This window comes from Ptychodera flava, chromosome 8 (assembly GCF_041260155.1).
Source record: "Ptychodera flava strain L36383 chromosome 8, AS_Pfla_20210202, whole genome shotgun sequence".
Lineage (NCBI taxonomy): Eukaryota > Metazoa > Hemichordata > Enteropneusta > Ptychoderidae > Ptychodera > Ptychodera flava.
The window spans coordinates 23044569-23067045 of NC_091935.1; positions in this window are offsets into that span (position 1 = coordinate 23044569).

Genomic DNA, 22477 nt, shown 5'->3' on the forward strand with positions numbered 1-22477 from the left:
AAAAAATTGTTCCTCATCCTCCGTCGCACGTGTAGCTGTTGACTAAACGCGTCAGCCTATTTTTCGCGTTTGAATGAAAAGTTACCAATGGTTACAGAATAAGGGAAACTACAGAGCTCGATACTGTGAGTAGAGCGTTATAAAGTACTTCAATCTTAACGAAATTATATCTTTTACTAAAGTTTCATGCACCTGCAATCACCAGACAAGCTGAACTATATATATGTATATTGTTATGTAGGTCATTTCCCCCACACTCATCATGACCTGAGTTCAATTAGTCTAGAACATTCTCAAGGTCACTGCCCTTGATGACCTCACAACCTTGAATTCAATTAGTCATGTTTGGAATGTTCTGGAAAGTTGATTAGTTGTGTAAGGGAGATAATTTTAGAACAGTAATTAGCATGTCAATAAAAGTTCTAGATTGTTCTTATATGCCTTTATAAAAGGGACGTGCACAGTTTCCAGTCAGACTTTTGGGATCGTGTCTCTTGTGTGTTACTAAACTCCAGCAGTAGTCATTCTCAAGACCTTTCAAGACCTTCACTGCCAACGCTGGATTTATACTGTGGACTTTGTGCAGCTTCAAGCCTGCAAGCCAAAGGACTGTTCATTCATCCGACTGACTGTTACAACTCTGAGACTGGAGCTTTGCCGTCCCAGCTGAGATAAGTAGTCTGTACACTTTTAAAGCTTGTACTCTATCCCTGACTTAGCAATTAGTTTTATTTTCGTAATAAATTTTGTTTAAACGTTAACTGCTGAGTTCACCCTTTTGTTCGTTTTTTCTGCACGTAACAAAATTGGGGGCTCGTCCGGGAGACGAATATTTTGAGCCGTTTGACAACATTTTGACAGCCTTTTCAAAACTACTATATACTGTGAACTCAGCGAAATTCAATCATGGCGGAATTCAAGCCAGACGAATTTATGGATGACCTTGATCAGGACGCATTTGATTCCCTCAAAAGGACAACCTCATTGCACTGGCCAATTTCCTTAAAGTAGATGTCAAAAGATCTATGCGCAAGCGAGAAATTCAATTCAAGATTGCAAAACATTTAGTTAATTCTGGCCATTTTGAAGAGTCTGCCTTAAAAGATTATGAGCCTGAGTCTTCCTTCGAACTCAAAAAATTAGAATTAGAAATTCAGGCAGATTTGGAGCTTAAAAAATTGGCATTAGAAAAAGAAAAAATACAAATGCAATTACAAATGAAAGAAAAAGAATTGCAAATGGAGGAAAGACAGAAAGAAAAAGAAAGGCAGGAAAGATTAGAAATGGAAGAAAGACAGAAAGAGAGGGAATTGGAAATGAAAGAAAAAGAATTGCAAATGGAAGAAAGACAAAGGGAGAAAGAAAGAGAGGAAAAAGAAAAGGAAAGAGAATTAGCAGAACACCAACTGCAGTTAGAAATGAGACGTTTAGAGCTTAGAAAGTCAGGAGAATTCTTCCCTTCAGACAATTTTGACATCACTAAGCATTTCAGGTTAGTTCCCCCTTTCCAAGAAAAGGATGTTGATAAATATTTTCTCCATTTTGAGAAAATTGCTCAGAGTCTGAATTGGCCTAAGGAGTCCTGGTCTATGCTTTTGCAGAGTGCTTTGGTGGGTAAAGCCAGAGAAATTTACATTCAGTTGTCAGTAGAGCAGGCTTCAGATTATGATTCTGTGAAGGAATTAATTCTCAAGGGTTATGAGTTGGTGCCTGAAGCTTACCGTCAGAAATTTAGGGATTGTGAGAAGGTGAAAGATCAAACTTACGTTGAATTTGCTCGAACAAAAGAACAACTGTTTGATCGTTGGTGTTCTTCGGAAAAGGTCAGTCAGAATTATGACAAATTACGACAACTTGTTTTGATTGAGGAATTTAAAAGGTGCATCAGAAGTGACGTCAAGACGTTTATCAATGAACAAAAGGCAGATACATTGGAGGTTGCTGCACGTTTGGCCGATGATTATTCATTGACCCACAAATCTTCATTTCTCAGCAAACCATCCCAGTCCTTTTCCTACAGAAACAATGCAGGTAAATTTAACTCCTCCTTTTCATCCAAGAATTTTTCAAAGGACAGTAGGAAATCAAATGACAACAGTTCACAGAGTTCAAGTAACACTCCCACATCATCAGATCCCAAGTCTCAATCTCCTTCTGAAAAACAGTTTGGTACACTTTCTTGTAATTATTGCAAGAAAGACGGCCATTTAATGTCAGAGTGTTTCAAATTGAAAAGAAAACGTGAAGGTCAAAGTGGTCAAAGTGGATCTAAGCCCACCGGCTTTATTTCTTCATCAACTCAATTAGAGTCTAATAATGTGTGTAACACATTTTCTGAGGTTAAACCCCTCTTATCCCCAATTAATGAGGTCAAGGTCAATTCTTCTCAAGATAGCATTATGGGTATTTCGAACCATTTATTCATGATGGTTTTATATCACTTTCTAGTGATTTCTCTTCCGCTACCCCTGTCAAAATTTTAAGAGATACCGGGGCTTCCCAGTCTCTTTTTTGGCAGATATCCTGCCGTTTTCTGAAAAGTCATTTTCAGGTTCTAAAGTTCTTATTAAGGTTCCAAGACAAGAAATTTGACCTTTTTAATCTGACAATTCTCTACCACTTAATAAGCTCAAAACCCCCATAAAGTATACATTTTCTGAAAGCCTAGATATACAGGAACATTTTGATAACCACAGTGTCACCATTGTTTACATAACTATCACGTGACAAGGTAATTTGCATAACCTTTCAAAAATCGGTTTTCCCTATGTTTTGTCTCAATACCTCAAAATATCTTACTCAAACTTGCTGGAATGCAAGCTGTCACAATGCTCTTCCAAAGTGTGTCTCAGATTTTTTATATCTTGCTTAGTTTTTTTGGAGCACAATTTTAAAGAAATCAACTATGGTAAAATTCACTGCCCTGGAAGTTTTTCCGGCATAAAAACTGTTTAAGAAGGTTTAAAAAAATTCTGAGACACACTTTTGAAGACCCATAGGACAGCTTGCACTCACATAAATTTAAGCCGCATATCTTAAAGCAATGAAACAAAACATAGGGAAAACCGATTTTTGAAAGGTTATGCAAATTACCTGTCATGTGATAGTTATGTAAACAGTGGTGACACTATGGTAACCAAAATGTTCCCCTATATCTAAGCTTTCCGAAAATATACAATTTACAGGGGTTCTGAGCTTATTAAACACTACAGAATTGTTAGTTTAAAATGGTCAATTTCTTGTCTTGGAACCTAAGGGGGTAGATTGTAATGACTACATTCCTGTTCCTCTCCATAATGTCTATTTGTCTTCGGACTTTGTTTCTGGACCTGTGACTTTAGGTATTAGGCCCTTTTTGCCTTTTGAAGGGATTCACCTTCTTCTTGGAAACGACCTTGCTGGGGACAAGGTCATTACTAATCCACTTGTGACTGATAATCCTAGTTTAGATCAAAATCCAGAGCCAATAGAGGAAGACATTCCCGGCCTTTTCCCTTCATGTGCTATTACTCGAGCCATGTCAAAGAAAACTTCTGAGAATCAAAATACTCTCAAAAATAATGTCACAGATGTTGACTTAAATGACACCTTTCTCAGTCAGGTGTTTGACACGGAGCATTCTGTTATCCCTCGTGGATTTGAAACTTCCAGTAAAACTTCTGCTGACCAAAGTCAGACATTTTCTAGATCAAATCTCATTGCAGAACAACACAAAGACCCAGATATTTTGTGTTTGTTTGACAGGGTAGATGATGAAGATAAAACTTCAGATAGCTCTGTTTCCTATTATACAAAATCTGGTATTCTCATGCGTAAATGGAGACCTCCAGATGTCTTGGTTGATGACGATTGGGCTATAAAACATCAAATTGTGGTTCCAAAGCCCTATCGTGCTGAAATATTGCGCCTGGCCCATGAAACGCCCTGGGCTGGTCATTTGGGAGTAAGGAAAACTTATCATAAAATTCTCAGTCACTTTTATTGGCCTAATCTCAGGCAGGATGTAGCACATTTCTGTAAAACTTGTCACACATGTCAAATGGTAGGAAAGCCAAATCAGACCATTCCAAAGGCCCCTTTACAGCCAATTCCTGCATTTCAAGAACCATTTAGTAGGATTCTAATAGACTGTGTTGGGCCCTTACCAAAAACAAGATCAGGAAATGAGTACATGCTGACAATAATGTGTACATCAACTCGGTTCCCAGAAGCCATACCACTGAGAAATATAAAGACAAAGACTATAGTGAGAGCTTTAGTCAAATTTTTCACTTTATTTGGCCTCCCTAAATGTGTCCAGTCCGATCAAGGCTCCAACTTTATGTCTGGTATTTTTCAACAAGTAATGGATCAGCTAGGCATTAAACAGTATAGGTCATCCGCCTATCATCCAGAAAGTCAGGGTGCTCTTGAGCGATTTCATCAAACTTTGAAAAACATGATTAGGACCTACTGTTTTGACACTGAGAAGCAGTGGGATGAAGGAATTCATTTTCTGCTCTTTGCTGTTAGAGAGTCAATTCAGGAGTCTCTTGGTTTTAGCCCATTTGAGCTTGTATTTGGACATACAGTCCGTGGCCCACTTAAGCTCGTTAAGAGAAATTCCTATCAGACGATGATGATTGTCTGAATATTTTGCAATATGTGTCAGATTTTCGTACAAAACTCTCTAAAGCATGTGAATTAGCCAGAGAAAATCTTGAGTCATCATCTCAGCAGTCAATGAAAACCAAATATGATAAAAGCACCTCAAAACGGAAGTTTGAACCAGGTCAAAAAGTTCTTGTTCTACTTCCAATTCCTGGCAAACCACTCCATGCTCGTTACTTTGGGCCATACCTAATTGATAAGAAATTGAGTGATTTAAATTACATCATAATAACACCTGACAGGCGAAAACAAAAACAACTATGTCACATAAATATGCTTAAGCCATATTTGGATAGGGATAATCCTACTATAACTCAGCCTGTCAGTGCAGTCAGTTCAAACCATTATGAAGATAGTGATACTGAAACTGACTTGAGTGATAATACTCTAAACTCAAAGCTGGGCTCGGTCAAGCTTCAGAACTCAGAAATCCTGGAGAAGCTGGAGTCTACAAAGTTGGCACACCTCCAGCCAGAACAACAACAACAGGTGAAAGAACTGCTCCACGAATATAAACACCTATTTCAAGATATTCCAACGAGGACAAACATCATCTACCACCACGAAGATGTCTGCGACAGTAATCCAGTGGAACAACATCCAGACAGACTGAATCCTGCGAAAGCGGAATATCTCCAGGAGGAAGCCAAGTATTTGCCGAACAATGACTTTATCGAACTCAGTAAAAATAACCAGACTTTGCCGTGCATACTTTATGCCAAATTCAGTGCCATTTCAAGTTTTCCAACAACAAATTGCAAGAAGATAGTCATGGGACATCCTGTTTGCTACTTTTCACACAAATTTAACAAATCCCAGAGAAACTACTCTACAATTGAAAAAGAGTGTTTATCTTTGATATTAGCTTTACAGCATTTTGAAGTTTATGTTACTTCTTCAAATCAGCCAATAGTGGTTTATATTGATCACAACCCTCTTGTTTTTCTGCAGAAATTTAAAGGCAAAAATCAGAGATTGCTAAGATGGAGTTTAATGTTACAGGAGTTTAATCTTGACATTAGACATATCAAAGGCAGAGACAATTTAATTGCAGACTGTCTCTCTCGTATTTAGAGTTTATTGTTGTTCACTTTCAAGAAATTTTACTTTAGAGTAAAACAAAATTTGAGTACTTAAATCCTTTCAAGATTACATTTGTAAAAGAAAGATTTTTCTTTGAAAAATTTTCTTTTTTTGAAGAAGGGGTGTGTTATGTAGGTCATTTCCCCCACACTCATCATGACCTGAGTTCAATTAGTCTAGAACATTCTCAAGGTCACTGCCCTTGATGACCTCACAACCTTGAATTCAATTAGTCATGTTTGGAATGTTCTGGAAAGTTGATTAGTTGTGTAAGGGAGATAATTTTAGAACAGTAATTAGCATGTCAATAAAAGTTCTAGATTGTTCTTATATGCCTTTATAAAAGGGACGTGCACAGTTTCCAGTCAGACTTTTGGGATCGTGTCTCTTGTGTGTTACTAAACTCCAGCAGTAGTCATTCTCAAGACCTTTCAAGACCTTCACTGCCAACGCTGGATTTATACTGTGGACTTTGTGCAGTTTCAAGCCTGCAAGCCAAAGGACTGTTCATTCATCCGACTGACTGTTACAACTCTGAGACTGGAGCTTTGCCGTCCCAGCTGAGATAAGTAGTCTGTACACTTTTAAAGTTTGTACTCTATCCCTGACTTAGCATTAGTTTTATTTTCGTAATAAATTTTGTTTAAACGTTAACTGCTGAGTTCACCCTTTTGTTCGTTTTTTCTGCACGTAACAATATATATATGTGTGTGTGTGTGTGTATGTGTGTCTTTCTCTCTGTGTCTGTCTGTCTGTGTCTGTCTGTGTGTTCAAGTGCACACGCCGTGCATTGATATTTACCGGTATTTCAAAGCCTCATACATATATTTGTATAAGTGCGTGCCTATGTGTGTAATATTCACGATATGTACACATACAACACATAAACACATTTTACTGGATGCGGCTGTTTTGCTCGAGGCAAACAAGTTTTTATTTAGTCTACTGAAAAACTAAATGCGTTTGTGCTGCTTCGGTCGCATTAGTCGATGTATCTTGCATATGCAAGGCATGATCGCACTTAGCATCGTACGACAGAAAAATATGACGGCCACGTGAAAGAGGCGATAGTATGAGACGATTTGCCGATGTAAACATCGAAGAGACTAGCCTTTACAAATTTATTCAAATTTGTTCAGCAAATAGGCGAAAGAAAGTCTTGGAGCATCCTTGAATACAACAGAGAATGAAGACGGCGTCATCCAGGCTTACATCGTTTGCAACGGCGACCGGTTCTTCGAAAGCGCTGTTGGCGCTCTCCAGGTAAATGGCAAGTAGTGACACAAGTTCCAAACGTAACGCCTGGGAAGAGTACTCAAACTTTACGTAATTTTCGCCTTCTTCCCCGCAGACTTCGTCGAACGTTTTCTTTAGTTCGGCACCACATCGGACAGCCCTGAAATCGCTGCTACGCAGTTCATAGATGCCTTTCAGCGACTCGGGGATTTCCGGATGTCCTCGTGCTGGCTCGACAATAATCAGACCGTAGGACAGGTGCAGTCTCAAGACCGATGAAATAATGATCCCGACGACCAAGATCGACTTGTTTCGTATGACAAGAACCATGCTTTGTGTCGGAAGACAATTTCCTATAAGGAGAAATCAAAACCTCATTCAATGACATCTTTCATCGGAATAAAAAGTATTGTAATCTCTACAAAAGACCTAATCATGCATTTTATATTCCATTTTCGTACTTATGATATACCTAGTAACATGCTGTAAAAAGCTACAGACTCGTAAATCGCAAATTGATAATGCGTCAAAAGTGTCGATCATCCGTTTTTCATCTCCACGTGGTTTCGAGTCCAACTAATACCGGCCATGTACACAATGATTTGCTGAAAAACACGTCTTGTTGACCAAATATACCTTGTAGGATTATGTCGTATAGGTAAAAAGGACGGCGTGTCCTCTCAAAAACAGCCGCGACTTGATCAAATACGAAATCATCTTCAATCCTTACCTTGTTTTTCCAAATGTCAGTCAGGATGCCGGACCTAGTAATTGTTACAAAAGCCGTCTCGGCTGGTGTTTTTATACGTACAACGATTCCCTCCATTATGTTAAGATGAGGACTTGATCTTATTGTCAGAGATAGTGCAGCTGTCCTCTGGAAACATGATCCAAGATTATTCTCTGACGAACTTACTTCTTAAAGTCATCAAAACAGAGAGTTATCTTTACATACGCAACTGGCAGGCCATGGAGACCCAGGGAGGATTTGGAGTCATCAAATAAGAAGTGTTTAAGCCTCAAGAACCAAATAATCAATAATCTGCATTGATTATGAATAGCTTCTCTGCTATTCAGATAGGTCCAACCTAGCGTTCTGAGTTCGGAGCGTGCACCCAACCCACCGCAACAAATGGTTTGACCCAACTTGATACTAAAAATGTAAGCACCTGAGCGAATTTCATGCAATAAGCACCAATCTGAAAACTCGAGTAAAAGGTACTAACAATACTGGATGTGTTCTCATCTTTATTTGTAATACTGCTGGACACTTTAATTTATTAATTTATTACACACTTATAATCTGCATGTTTGTTCAGGGCGAGGTGTTCTGCATTGTTATAATGTTTACTTGTCTCTTTACAGTTGCAAAGGCATGGCCTACAATGTTTGCACTGAGTGATAAAAAGATTGGTTGTGATGACTCCCTTTGGACTTTTCCAACGAATTGTACGGAATTGATACTGTCATGACTAATGGCAACAAGCTGGAGTGAACTGTGGAAAAGTTTATTGCTTCATCGGAGAATATTATATATATGCCTGCGTGAACACCTGAACATGTCCTTCAAGGCTTTTCTGTTGTGCTACATTCCTTGTAGTCACTGTAACACATCATCTGGTAAGGGCCAATTCTGTTCATATTTCAAGTAGCCATAAAGTGAAATATTTTCTTGAGTTGCTCGTCGACAAGGTAATGTGCTTCTGCCATGCTGCTCGAGTATGATCGAGGCACCTAGTCTATCATAGACTTCAGGGGCGTTGAAATGATAAAGCCAGGTTTGTAATGGTTTCAACACCGTCATGAAAGTCGCTAGCGACGACGGTGTATTTCCCAAATGTGCAATAGTTGATGGCAGATCGATCAGCGACGGTGTATTGCCCCAACATCTGAAGTTTCTGTTTTGAATTCAGTGTGCAATATAGGAGTTCGGATTACAATTGTTTGTATGAACGATTTGACCTGACGTCTCTCGTCAGGAGACGCAAATCTTTGGATATTTTTTTTCATAAAATTATTAACGGTCAATACAACTCCGTATAAGTACTGGCCAAACGGCTACGAAACTATGCTACTTTTTATGTGGCATCAGAATGAACTTGAGAAAGTTCTTATTTTAAAGTTGACAAGCAATTTAATGACATCTGCAAAGCAAACCCACACGTCGATTTATCCAGTACGTATACAGTTTCTTGCTTTCATAGACTAGTCTGTTTAGCCTGCTTTTAATTTTTGTGTGCTGTTATTTTCTAACCCTTTTAAGTGAATATCGAAAAATTTACTTATTTTGTCTTTATGGTTTTTATTTTACTTCGTCTTTGTACTTTGATCTGTTTTATCTTTTTGTATAGTTGATTTTTATGGTGGCGGTAAATTTGCCTTAGGCCCGTAGGTTTTTCGAAGTATATACGTAAATAAATAAATAAAAAAATAAAATAATGTATTATAATTAATGGCAGATCATAGTGAAATAAAATTTGAAATGACGCCAAGGGGTTGCTTATGTTGTTTTGTTTGTTTTGTTTGTTGGTTGGTTGGTTGGTTGGTAGGTTTGAGTACACGTACTGGAATATGCCCACATGATCAGTACCATGTAGTTTCCTTGGCACCGTATCGATCCTTGTAGGTATGCCCTGACTTCGCCGAGCTCGTATATATACTGTAACGGTTTTAAAGTGACTTTTATCTTCTCCTGCAGCATAAGACCTAACTGTCGACCCCCTAACGCAGGCGGATTGATCAACTGCTGGGCAATATAACAAAACCGGGTCAAATAAAAGCAAAAGAAAATTCCATGATCTGTAATACAGCCTGCAACTGCATCACCCTCGTGCTCACAAAGTACTTGTACTAAAGTGATTCATGATATAGACCTCTCCACCGTAAAGGACACATGAACGGAAAAATAGTGAGGCTCCTCCGTGTTACAACCAACCACGAAACCAAAATCACGTGGTTCTTGATGTACTTGCGACACTACAATAAAATGTGACACCTGTGAAGATCATTTTAATATGAAAAGGCCATAGTTTATCGAGACGACAATGATATCAAATGGCGTGCCGCGTTTCTGGTCTGTTTTTTTCTCTTTGTGTGTAGTAATATTCACAATAAACACACGCACACAACCCATTTTACTGAATACGGCTATTTTGCTAGAGGTAAAATCAGTTATACACATATTGACTGGCTATGAGGGCAACAGCATACGTCTGTACCCCGAGGGACTGTGAGTCACCCCCAAAAACAGACTGTTTCCCGAGGCCGTAGGCCGAGGCCGTAGGCCGAGGGAAACAGTCTGTTTTTGGGGGTGACTCACAGGCCCGAGGGGTTAAAGACGTATGCTGTTGCCCTCATGCCAGTCAATATGTGTTTTGTAACACACCTCATCCGTAGCGATGCATAAGAACGTACTATACACAAAACTTGTCGCATGGAGGTCTATGATGTAATATGTTGGAGTGGTTCAGTATAAAAAGTTTTTCCTTAAAAGGCCGCGATACTTCTGCAAAACGTTCAATTCACCTTGATTATAGTTTTTGTCCGTATCGAGTCCTTGTTGGAAACCAAAGCATTCAATTCTTCTTCAGAAAGTAGGATAAACAATAAATTCTGGATTATCGTTTCGATCGACCGCGACGACATCTTTGTTTACATTCCGGTCCGCGTTCGCGTCAAATATCGTTTTGACGTCAGCGGGCATCATTTTTCAGAACTGATGCCTGGCAGGCAACAGCTCAAACGAATGATGCCTGATGACGTCGTTTACGTGGATCAGCACAAAAAGAACGCATCCCACGTGACTATCAATTGGCGAATTAGAATACAGACTGCGGATGAGGTGTGTTACAATTTTTATTGAGTCTACTGAAAACTAAATGAATTCATGCTGCTCCAGTCACATCTGTAGATATACCTTGGTATACATGGGCATGATCGCACGTCGCATCGTACGACAGAAAAATATATAGGATGGCCACGTGAAATAGGTGATGATATGGGACAATTAAATTTGCCGATGTAAACATCGAAGAGACTAGCCTTCACAAATTTGTTCAAATTTGTTCAGCAAATAGTCAGGCGAAAGAAGGTCTTGGAGCATCCTTGAATACAACAGAGATTGAAGACGGCGTCATCCAGTCTTACATCGTTTGCAACGGCGACCGGTTCGTCGAAAGCGCTGGTGGCGCTCTCCAGGTAAATGGCAAGTAGTGACACAAGTTCCAAACGTAACGCCTGGGAAGAGTACTCAAACTTTACGTAATTTTCTCCTTCTTCCCCGCAGACTTCGTCGAACGTTTTCTTTAGTTCGGCACCACATCGGACAGCCCTGAAATCGCTGCTACGAAGTTCATCGATACCTTTCAGCGACTCGGGGATTTCCGGATGTCCTCGTGTAGGCTCGACAATAATCAGACCGTAGGACAGGTGCAGTCTCAAGACCGATAAAATAATGATCCCGACGACCAAGATCGGCTTGTTTCGTATGGCAAGACCCATGCTTGGCTTCGGAAGACAATCTCCTGTTAGGAGAAATCAAAACTTTGTTCAATGTCAAAATCCAGCTAACAACTTTCATTGGATAAAAAGTACGTCAATCTCTGTGGCTTGCTAAAGACCTATAAATCATGCATTTTATATTCCATCTTCGTACTTATGATACACATAGTAATGTGTTACTTTTTTCACACACTGATTTGCTGAAAAACACGTCTTGTTGACCAAATATACCTTGTAGGATCATGTCGTACCTAGGTAAAAAGGACGGCGTGTCCTCTAAAAACAGCACCGACTTGATCAAATACGAAATCATCTTCAATCCTTACCTTGTTTTTTTCCAATATGTCAGTCAGGGTGTCGGAACTTGGTAATTTTCACAAAAGCCGTCTCGGCTAGCCTTTTTATACATACAACGCCTCCATCCGTTGCAGTAAGATGAGTTCTTTGATCCATTGTCAGAGATAGTACAGCTGTCCCCTGGAAACATGATCTAAGATTAATTCTCTGACGAACTTATTTCTTAAATGTCATCAAAACCGAGAATTATCTTCAGATATACAATTGGCAGAGTGTGGAAACCCAAGGAAGATTTAAACCCTTTGAGAGCTAAAGTCAATTTATGTCGCCTTTACAAAATATACCCCAGTCAATTTTTTTCAGATTTTTGCCAAAATTTGGGTAAAAAACTGTAGCCAATGAAATGTGATGTCCATTTTGTTCAATATTATCAAAAAAATTACATGAAAATTCATAAAAAATACCGTCAATGACGCTGTACCTTCTCTAATGTGTGGCCAGGTCAGGTAATTGGTTGTTGGCATGGAGTTATTGGTAAATAGTTGATGATGTAGGGGCATGAGGTGAGATATGGACCCAAAGAACCCAAAAGATGATTAAATACATCAATCAAAAAAATTCTAAGCTACAGTATAAACTGCCTAAAGATAGTTCAGTGTGGAAAAAAGGTTAATTCAGAAATAAGAATTAACAGTCCAAAATAGTAATGACGCACTTCCCTACTGACCTGAGTGCATGTGAAATACACAACCTGGCATCTGTAAATTAAATGTATACCAAGTGATCATTTTAAGTCACTTTTAACTGTTTTTAAGGGATATTCCAAAGAGTCCTGCGGAAATGATGAAAAACGTTTATCTGGTCTTGTGTTTGTAAAACCTCATGGCTGATAATTGTCATAGTATTCAAAAGAAATTGAAAGTGAAGAAATTACTGTTTTTAATAGGCATATTTTCCTTGAAATACATGACCGTGTAAAGAATATATGCTAAAAGCGTTTAATAGTAAATTTCTTTTCAAAAATAATTTAATCTGTGACCAAAGGATTTTATTCTTTGAGTTTACAAATTCAAACATTGCAATTTGTTCAATCATCTTGTGCAGTGCAAAATTATAAAATGACTGAAAAATAAAAAAAAATAGCAGAATTACAGTCTTTGTGATGTAAAATCATGGGTTGACATCACGATAATTGTTAATCTGTTCGAAGTACTTTCTATAATTTAAAAAGAAAAGTTCATGCAGAAACGGTAACATATATTGTCAGCAATGTAGTGTTAATTTTGACTTTACATCAAAATATGCCTTTGCTGGATACCAAATATGTAGGGCGAAATATTAAAATCAGCCGTGTTCAGCAAAATCCACACAACAGCATTGATCCTTTTCTAATTTGATTTGATTTGCTTATGTTATCCTTGTATGACAGTCAGTACAATATGGAACTTGAACACAACACAGTGAATAAGTATGCTGTAAATGAAATGGTGTGGCTGCATCCACATGCAGCAATAGGAGTGCCTTTGTCTCTCACCCCTCATTTCCAACCTCTCCCATCCCTGAAAAAATAGTTTGGTCTTATATTATATATGTTAATAATTTCTGTATTTGTTTAAATGTGCGCATCTCAAAAACTTTTGATCATAAACATTTTCATTGTTTTTTATAGCTGACCAGTCAGTTAACCTGTTTATTTTGAATATTTGCGCATTTTTTCTCAGTATTTGACATTTTCAGAATAGCTTCTTATTCAATTTGTCATTTTCTAAAAGTTAAAATGCTCCTTTGTGTGGTCAAGCTTTCCAAAAGCATCAAATGTTGTACTTCATATAGGAAGGTCTGCCTCTAGAGGGCGGGCATCATGAATAGTGTTTGTTAGTTATTTCCTCCACATAAACTTCTGATTGTACTGTAAACATTGAACATTGCCGACGTCCGATTTTCCTGTCTAAAACTTCACTCATTTTCGTTCATATGACTCTGAAACTCAAGGAAACGATTGGGAAGAAAGAGTTATCTTGAAATATTGAGGTACTCGCCGATATTTTGCAAAATTAAATGAGAAAAAATGCAAGGAAAATGCCGACAGGCTACACAACGACCGTTTTCAGACTCAGAGGCATATGATCATCTGCAGATTATGCAACAGGCCCATATCACGTGAGGCCATGAGGGGATATCCACGCAACTCAGTACCAAACACTAGCGCACACAGGGTGAGCAAACACAAAGTGAGTACCCCTAACGTCAGCTCAGTAGTCTGTAATAGATCGTAGTCAACTAAGAACTTGGAGAAAGGCTTACATGTAACACTGTGGCTATGCCACTGAGTCCCTTTGATTTTTGTCACAGCGCAAAATCGTTCTCCTACACCTCAACCTGAACCATGAACACCCCACCCCCACCGTTTATGATATGACCCATCACAATGGCATAACGTCAACGGATCTTGACAGACGGAAGTATTGACAGACGGAAGTAGTTGACACCAGCATACTGGTTTCAACTCTAATACCTTCTCTGTCTATAAATAGACACGAGAAGGTAAAAATGGTAAAATGTTGCTCTAAAATTTTGGTGGGAAAAATTACGGCTCTCAAAGCGTTAAAGATTCATCAAATACGAAAAAATCAAGCCTAAGGAATCAAATGATCAATATTCTGAAAATGGGGGACGGGTAAGAGGCTTGGATGGATTTGAAAAGATATTACAAAGAATGCAATAACAATTCTGCCCCTCGAAAAACGACAACAATGCTCTCATGAATCAACAAATGTTACGTCTGTGTAGTAGAATGAAGCTTTTGTAGAAGTAACAGTTACGTTTTTCAATTCTTAGAATACAGCTTGTCGCTTCCCGAAATGCGATGTCAAATGCGTTGTGCTCGACTTGTCATTGCAACTTTTGAACCTGTGGGTGTGTAATGCTCACAATGGGACGGTTATCAACCAAAGCACAGTCCGCGGGGTAGTATTTCTTCGGTCAACGGTAACATTGCTTGTGTTTTGTTAGCGAGACTTAAACATTTTATTTCACCTTGCTTTAGGAAGGAGAAGAAGAAGTAGAAGATTTTTTTCAAATGAACGTTTATTACTTAAATAAACTCCTGTACAGAAAAGTACATATAATCATTTCAATTTTGAGACGAAAAGCATAATTGAAATCAGACAATGCGTAATAGCAAATGATAATCAATTATTGAAAAAAAAAAACTAAGCAAAGTTGGGCTTCAGTGACGCTTGTTTTATATAAGAAATAATGGTTACAAAAGTAAACAGGAGATTTTTGACTTTGTACGACAAGAAATTATTGTCATTTATGCATTTTGACGCTGAGACTGGATGGCGTTTTCAGAAGCCGGTATGTGGAAAGACAACAATCGACTTCTTGTCATGTTAACTTAGTGTATTTATTAAAACACGACATTCCTATACAATACACGCAAAGAGTGGAATAATTTGTAAATTTTCATGCTACAGAGATACGCCGAAAAACTTCAATACAGAATCGCATAGAATCGCCAAGCGCTATTTTGCTCATATTTATTTTTAACGATAATGTGAAGATAATTCATCTAAAATAGCAGGTCAAATTTCAAATATCATGAGTTCAGCTATAGAGCCCTCTGGTTTAGAGTATATGGTTCAGCTAAACTCTAAATTTCAACGTAGTATATTTGCTGTCTTATCCTTGCGAATAGGAAAATGTGTGCTTGTAGTGTACATTTGTCTGCTCGTCTGCCAATGTTCAACAAAACTTGTTTGTCCATCTTCTCCTGTGTTTGACTATGTATACATACCGTTTATCTGACCGACCGACTGTCGTAGTGCTCTGTTTGAGGATAGCAAAATGCATAAAACTTAAGTAACATATATTATTATTGTATACTTTAAGTAATCTGTGATATATATACATACATACATACATACATATATATATATATATATATATATATATATATATATATATATATATATATAATACAAAGCACTACATCGGACTCACGGACTCTGCTTTTAAAACAAGATATACATATTACAAATACACTTTTAACACATCAAAACACACACAGGAACTGCACTGAACTCTCAAATACATATGGACCCTCAAGGACAGCAACACAAAATACAACGTCACATGGTCCATCATTGACAGAGCCCAGCCTTACTCAACCAAGACAAAACGCTGTAAACTCTGCACGACAGAGAAATTATATAATATCCACTCAGACAAGTCAACACTGCTAAACAAGCGTATAGAATTTCTTTCGAAATGTGGACACAGAAGCACATTCCTTCTAATTAACACTTCAACGCGAAAGACAACCGCCTAGTTTGATATACACCTGACCCTGTATATAGGTAGCAAAGAGCTCGCCAACATCACTACTGACGATTGCCAAGCGCATGAAACAGTCTGTAGAGTAACCACGATAAGTTCCACGCCTAGCAATACACACATATATATATATATATATATATATATATATATATATATATATATATATATATATATATATATATATATATATATATTATATATATATATATAAATTTGTCATCTTGACATTTCACACAGTTGAATATTTAAAGTTCGTGGACACTTTAATTTATTAATTCATCACACACTAGTACTGTGCATGTTTGTTCAGGGCGACGTGTTTGGAACAGTTATATCTTCTATTTATCTCCTGATGGTCGCAAAGACATAGGTTACTTTGTATGCACCGAGTTATAAACGGGTTCGCTCGGTGATGACTCCGTTTTGGTGCATTCCAATTAATCATACATGCGGGATTGATAGGGACACGAATAATATCGACGAGCTATAGTGAACTGTGTAAAAGTTCACTGCATTATCGGAAAATATGACATATGGCCTGAGTGAACGCCTGGATATGTCTTTGTATGGAGGCTTTGCTACTGTGCTTCATCGCTTGTAGTCATTGCGGCACGTTATCTGGTAAAGGCGCTAGGCCAATTCTGTTCATACTTCAAGTGGCCATAAAATCAAATTTTTTTGAGTTGTCGTCACTGTGACTCTCGTATTCCTCATCGACAAGCTTCTGCCGTTCTGCCCGAGACCTCACGGGCGTTGAAATGAAAAAGACTTGTTTGTAATGGTTTCAACGCCGTCATAAAAGTCGCCAGCGACGGTATATTTCTCAAATGTGCAGTACTTAATGGCATATAGGTGACGGCATATCCAATATGTAATGGTCAGTGCCAGATCTGCTAATATGTATTGCCCCAATTATGTTGTAAAACAAATGTGCAATATATTAGGAGTTCGGTTTTTTATTGTTTGTGTGATAAATTTCAACTTCTGTCTCTCGTGAAATGTTAACGGCCAATACAACTGTTCGTATTATTTTTCCTTAAGGTCCCAAGTTATATTTTAATGTGCCGGGCAGACAGCTGCGACATTGTAAAGTACTTTATTGAAAGTGTACAAACGATTTTAAAGATGTCTACAAAGAAGACTCACTCATTGATTTGTCCAGTTCAGCTTCTCTCTTTCCGTAGACTAGTCTGTAAAGTCCACTTTATTGGACTTTTTCTGTGCTTATGTTTTCTTATTTTTTTGTGAATATCGAAAAGGTTGCTTATTTTGACCTTGTTTTGTTTTACTTTGTTCTTTGCACTTTGTTCTGTGTTATCTTTTTGTATAGTTGATTTTTAGCGGTGGCTGTACATTGGCCCCAATTGCCCATTGGATTACCGAAATAAATGAATAAATAAATAAATATGTAATCGTTTATGGCAGTCCAGCCAAGGTGTATTGTGCCAACATAATGATGGGAGCAAAGTGAACTAAAATTTGAAAAGACGCCAAGGAGTTATTAATGTTTTTGTGGTTGTTTGTTTGTTCCAATATTGATATAGTAATATTGACACGTACCAGAATATGCTCTCTTCACCATTATACAACCGGTACTGTTGTAATACTGTTTCCTCGGCAAAGTGTCAATCCTTCTAGGCATGTCCTCACTTCCCCGAGCTCGCATTTACATATTCCGTTATACACTCCGCACTCCCACTGAGGGACCTCCTCGGAGACGTGTCATGTGTATGGGAAAGGGGTGTGATTACTGTTGCAATAAGATTGGTGGAAAAGAGGGCTTCTCCTTTGTCCTGAAGGCTCATCATTCACCTTTGGGATAACTCGTCCAGCTTGCTGAGAGCCTATACGCGAGATCTTCTTCAAAGTATACACTTCGCAAAGAAATTCAGTTCGTTTCAAATACATAGTCTTTAGTTCTGAAGGATGGGCAAGCTTAATAGATGCCCTCACCCAAAATACAGCTCTTCGCATGTCAGGTGGGTGTGTATGGGTGTAGGGGTGTAGGGGTATAGAGCGAGACTGAAAGAGTGGATCATCGTTCGTCGTCGTCCTGCTTTAAATCCTCAAAGCATTGGCATGACTTTAGAATGAAAGATCCGTCGCTCGAGGGCGCTCTCTACGCTGCCCCTCTTCGAGGGACTGATGCTGGCTGCATCAAAATTATGGTACCTGGCATCATTTGATCACGTACCTAAAGAAATAATAAATGAAGCAAATAATAAATTATGGAATTTCATTTGGAGAGGCAAACGAGAAGTTATAAAAAGGTGCATTTTCATTCAAAGATATGATGATCGTGGCAAAAAGTTGTCTACATTTAAGAAAAAATTAATGCACTCCAATTAAAGTGGCTTACGAAATTTATTCTCGTAAACTAGCCACCGTCCTGTTGTTCTCATGCAAATTGGTTAACCACCACATATGTGGAATGGTGAACTGTTGTGAATATAATTCATTAGTATATCAAGATGATTATTTGTTTTTATTTATCATTACTGACCTTGTTTTGGATTGTTGTTCTAATATTGCTTTCGTGATGACTGCGTTTACGATTCATCGCCTCAGCATGGAATAAAATTCAAGCATGGAATAACAATCAAATAATCAAGGATGCAACGAATAAACTATGAGTACGCTCAATTATACGGGTATTTTGAACTAAATTTTAATTTTTTAGTATCAAAGGTATTTCAGATATAGCAATCCAAAGCGAACACAACGTAACGAAATTGCGATAGGAAATAACTGCTCCAGAAAAAAACTTACAGCTGATACATGAAGAAATTGGAAAACGATTTTAATGATTATGATAACAATGGATGAATTAAGACAATAACAGAAAAGACAGGAAAATTAATTTAAACACTGAGTAAATGTGTCTTTTTGTGAATGTGTTCCTCTATATATTTATAAGTATTTCTTCTCCGTCTGTAGATCAAAAATTTAATGAAAGCCCTGAGAGGGTATTTTAAATTCAAATTAAATTTACCAGCGTAAGTTCAGTTCAGATACTGCCTTGTGGTTCTAAATGCAGGAACCTTAAATTGTCATTCTACGAAATTATACTGTCGTTTCAATTTTATTAGAGCTGGTTACAGGTTCATCTCGTTATCCGCAAGCTTAGAATGTCACCCCTACCTTCCCTCTCCTCCAACCCCTCTCTCTCTCTCTCTCTCTCTCTCTCTCTCTCTCTCTCTCTCTCTCTCTCTCTCTCTCTCTCTCTCTCTCTCTCTCTCTCTCTCCCCCCTCAGACATGTCGTTTGTACTTTATGATTGTACGTCAGACTATTAATTTCACGGAAAAATCTTAATTTGGCGGGAATTTTCTTCGGAGTATCATTGTTTGTGAACTGAATTTTGCATTTTTAGACATTTAAAGCGAGCTGCGGAAAGACAGAGCTACGGATGTAAAACTTCGCCGAAAGAAAATGAATAACTCATCAAGTGATGGTTGTTCGTACAATGTGAGTGCACATCAATGTGCCGTCAATGCCAATGAGGGCGCTAATGACGATCGCACTGTGTGCATAGGGGTTCTTTGTATATTGACGTGGGTTTGTTCCGCACTGGCACTGGCAATGCAACGATTGGTTCATGTAGAGGTCAACCTTTACTAACACTCTGAAGCTGAAAGAGATTCACATTGTAGTATTTTTCTTTGATGTTGTTTTGATATCAACAGGTGCAGCCAACGGAGCTATTCATCGAAAAAGCTGTTCCAAGAGCAATTTTTGAGGGCAGGGGAAATTTTATTTTTGCTCGGGCAGGGGACATGTTTTTAAGTGGCAGGGGAGCAAATTTTAGTGTTTTTTGTAGGGCAGGGCAGATATCGGTTGATTGTCCTGGGGACAGGGCTTGGCGAAAACGAGGGAGGGGGAAAGCTACTTTTAAAATGGGGGCGGGGAAGTTGAGCCATGGTGTTTCCGGGGATGGGGACACAGGGCAAGTACTTATAACTTTTCATGTCTGCAGGGGAAATCGAATGACAAAATTCTGAGGGGATTTTTTCCAGGGCAGGGGAAATCGGCAAGTTGTTTTCGCCACAGGGCAGGGGAGCTTCAAAAATTCAAGTGGGGAGGGGAAACAGGCAAAAATAAGTGGGGAGTGGGTAAAAATGAAGTTTGAGTGCGGGAGGGTAGGTCGAAAAATTATGAGTGGGAGGGCAAATTATGAACAGCTAATTAATTACCCTCTTGACTTAAAATTAGTCAGTTCACATTGGTTGTCATACACAATATATCCTATCATTGTGAGGACCCCTTTAAGAGTGCATTGTTCGTTGGCTGCACCTGTGATATGTTATTTGTAATTTTAAAACTCAATTAGCACTAACTTTTGAAGTATTTTAGAGGTTTTTGTTTTGTTTGAGTGATAAAACGCTTGTTCTATTCGCTAAATCATATCGAAATGTGTGATATTTAACTTGTCAACACAACCTGTACGCGTCTTATTGTTCAAGACTGCAGCTGAATTTTAGTCCGAGCTAAAATTGGTTCGTCAACAAAAACACAGAAGGCGTTTGTCGTCAAGATTGATACTTTCTAATTCAACATTATTGCTCGGGGGAGAAGAAACATGTACTTGTTTTGTGAAATAAACAATCATTCCAATGGTTATCAAACGCTGAAGTGAATGTGCATGGTTTGGACCTGTTTACTTTGAGCACATACAAATTTCTTTCCAGGAGGTTAGATTTAATGAAACAAAGTGGGCTATATGTCTGCATTTAAACAACAAAGACGAGCCTTTTTTACCAGCTTAAATGTCTTAAAAGAATGCCACTGTTCTCCTGCATATATCCCGTGGGACATTATGTAATTATTCTCCGACAGTTTTAAGTGGTATGTTTTGACATTTTGCCAAATGTCGGCAGATGAAGGCCTTTTAATGTAGTGTTCTGACTTGGCAATCGTATTTCGATCGGCAATATGTTCTTGAGGTATTTCCTCACATTTGAAGTGAAACCTTTTACGGTTTTACTAAATGGTCAAGTTCCGCACACAACTGACACTATATACAAGGCTGGACATACGCATTACAAAAGTTTGGACCTCATGCAAGTTTTTGTTATGAAATCGTAATTGGCGGTGCCTTTCATATAGATAATGATAGCTGCTTTACCTTACATTTTGGCAAAAAGGTCAAACAGAGCGACTTTGTCCAATGCGGCTGACATATACCATGTACTCCGACGGCCTGATTAAAATAGAAATATATCGAAGTTGAAACGGACATGAATGCTTACAAATTCTCAAATAATTTGTCCACGGACATATAAGGAGTCATGCATACTGCTCTGTTAACGCAATATTAAGAAATATGTGTCTGGTGCAAATAATCTCGAAAGAGAAACAACAGAAATAACAGTAATAGTGATCGGCACGATTGATTATTCCCGGTTCCTGAGACCTCAACTTCTGCTTGTAAAGAAAAAATAAACGTTTGAGAATCAGACTGAAGCAAAAAATTTGATTTCGTTCCTTTAAAATGTTAAATTCAGGACACTGGTTGACCACAAAATGCCATGGATTAAAAATGTTATGAATTTAAAATACATGTTACACAAGTTTCAACTAATCCAATGACATTAGAACTAGTACTGTCGAGAGCTTTTAGAATTTTTAAGCGAGAAATCAAGGATAAAATTGCTTCACAGTCCTACAAGATACGCGTCACCATTTAAAGAAAACGTTTTGCGCTGGGTTGTTGTTCAGAACGTGACATTAAGTTTAGGTTGCCTGTAAACGTGCAAGAAGAAATTCCTCCCTTTCAATGATGGGACTTTTGTATGACCTGGCATTTCAGTAGATGATGTGAAAATCACTCTGAGATAAATTTTCATTCGTGTTTTGAGGTGCATACTGTACAGTTGTAGCTCAGGTACACGCCAGCTACTTGAGATATAAAGCAGCTCCCTCGAAGCGTCCCGCTAATAAAAAATATGACCCTATCTTCAAGTCGCGGGGCATATCGCACTGTACATTTTGTTTACGGTAGAATGCGCCTCGGGGACAGATATTCGGACTCTCAAACTTTTGCAATTCTTTTCTGATCTACCACTTGTGGGGGTCATTTTGAAGCCCTGAAGGAAATTAAAACTTTGACAGTCTTAGTTTATTTGTTTTCTAAATCGAAAATTTTATTTTCCCCATAGAATTAACACGTTTTGCTAAAAAGTATGATCATTTTCAACCCCTTTTGTAAAAATTACACTGGCTGCCTATTAGTTCTCGTATCCACTACAAACAAGGGTCATGAATACCTGCAACACTTACATTTCTTCTTCACTGATGATATACTCACCTCATGTCATTTTGGTCAGCCGGCCCTTCAATATTATAACATTTTCAAGTATATCGTAAGACAA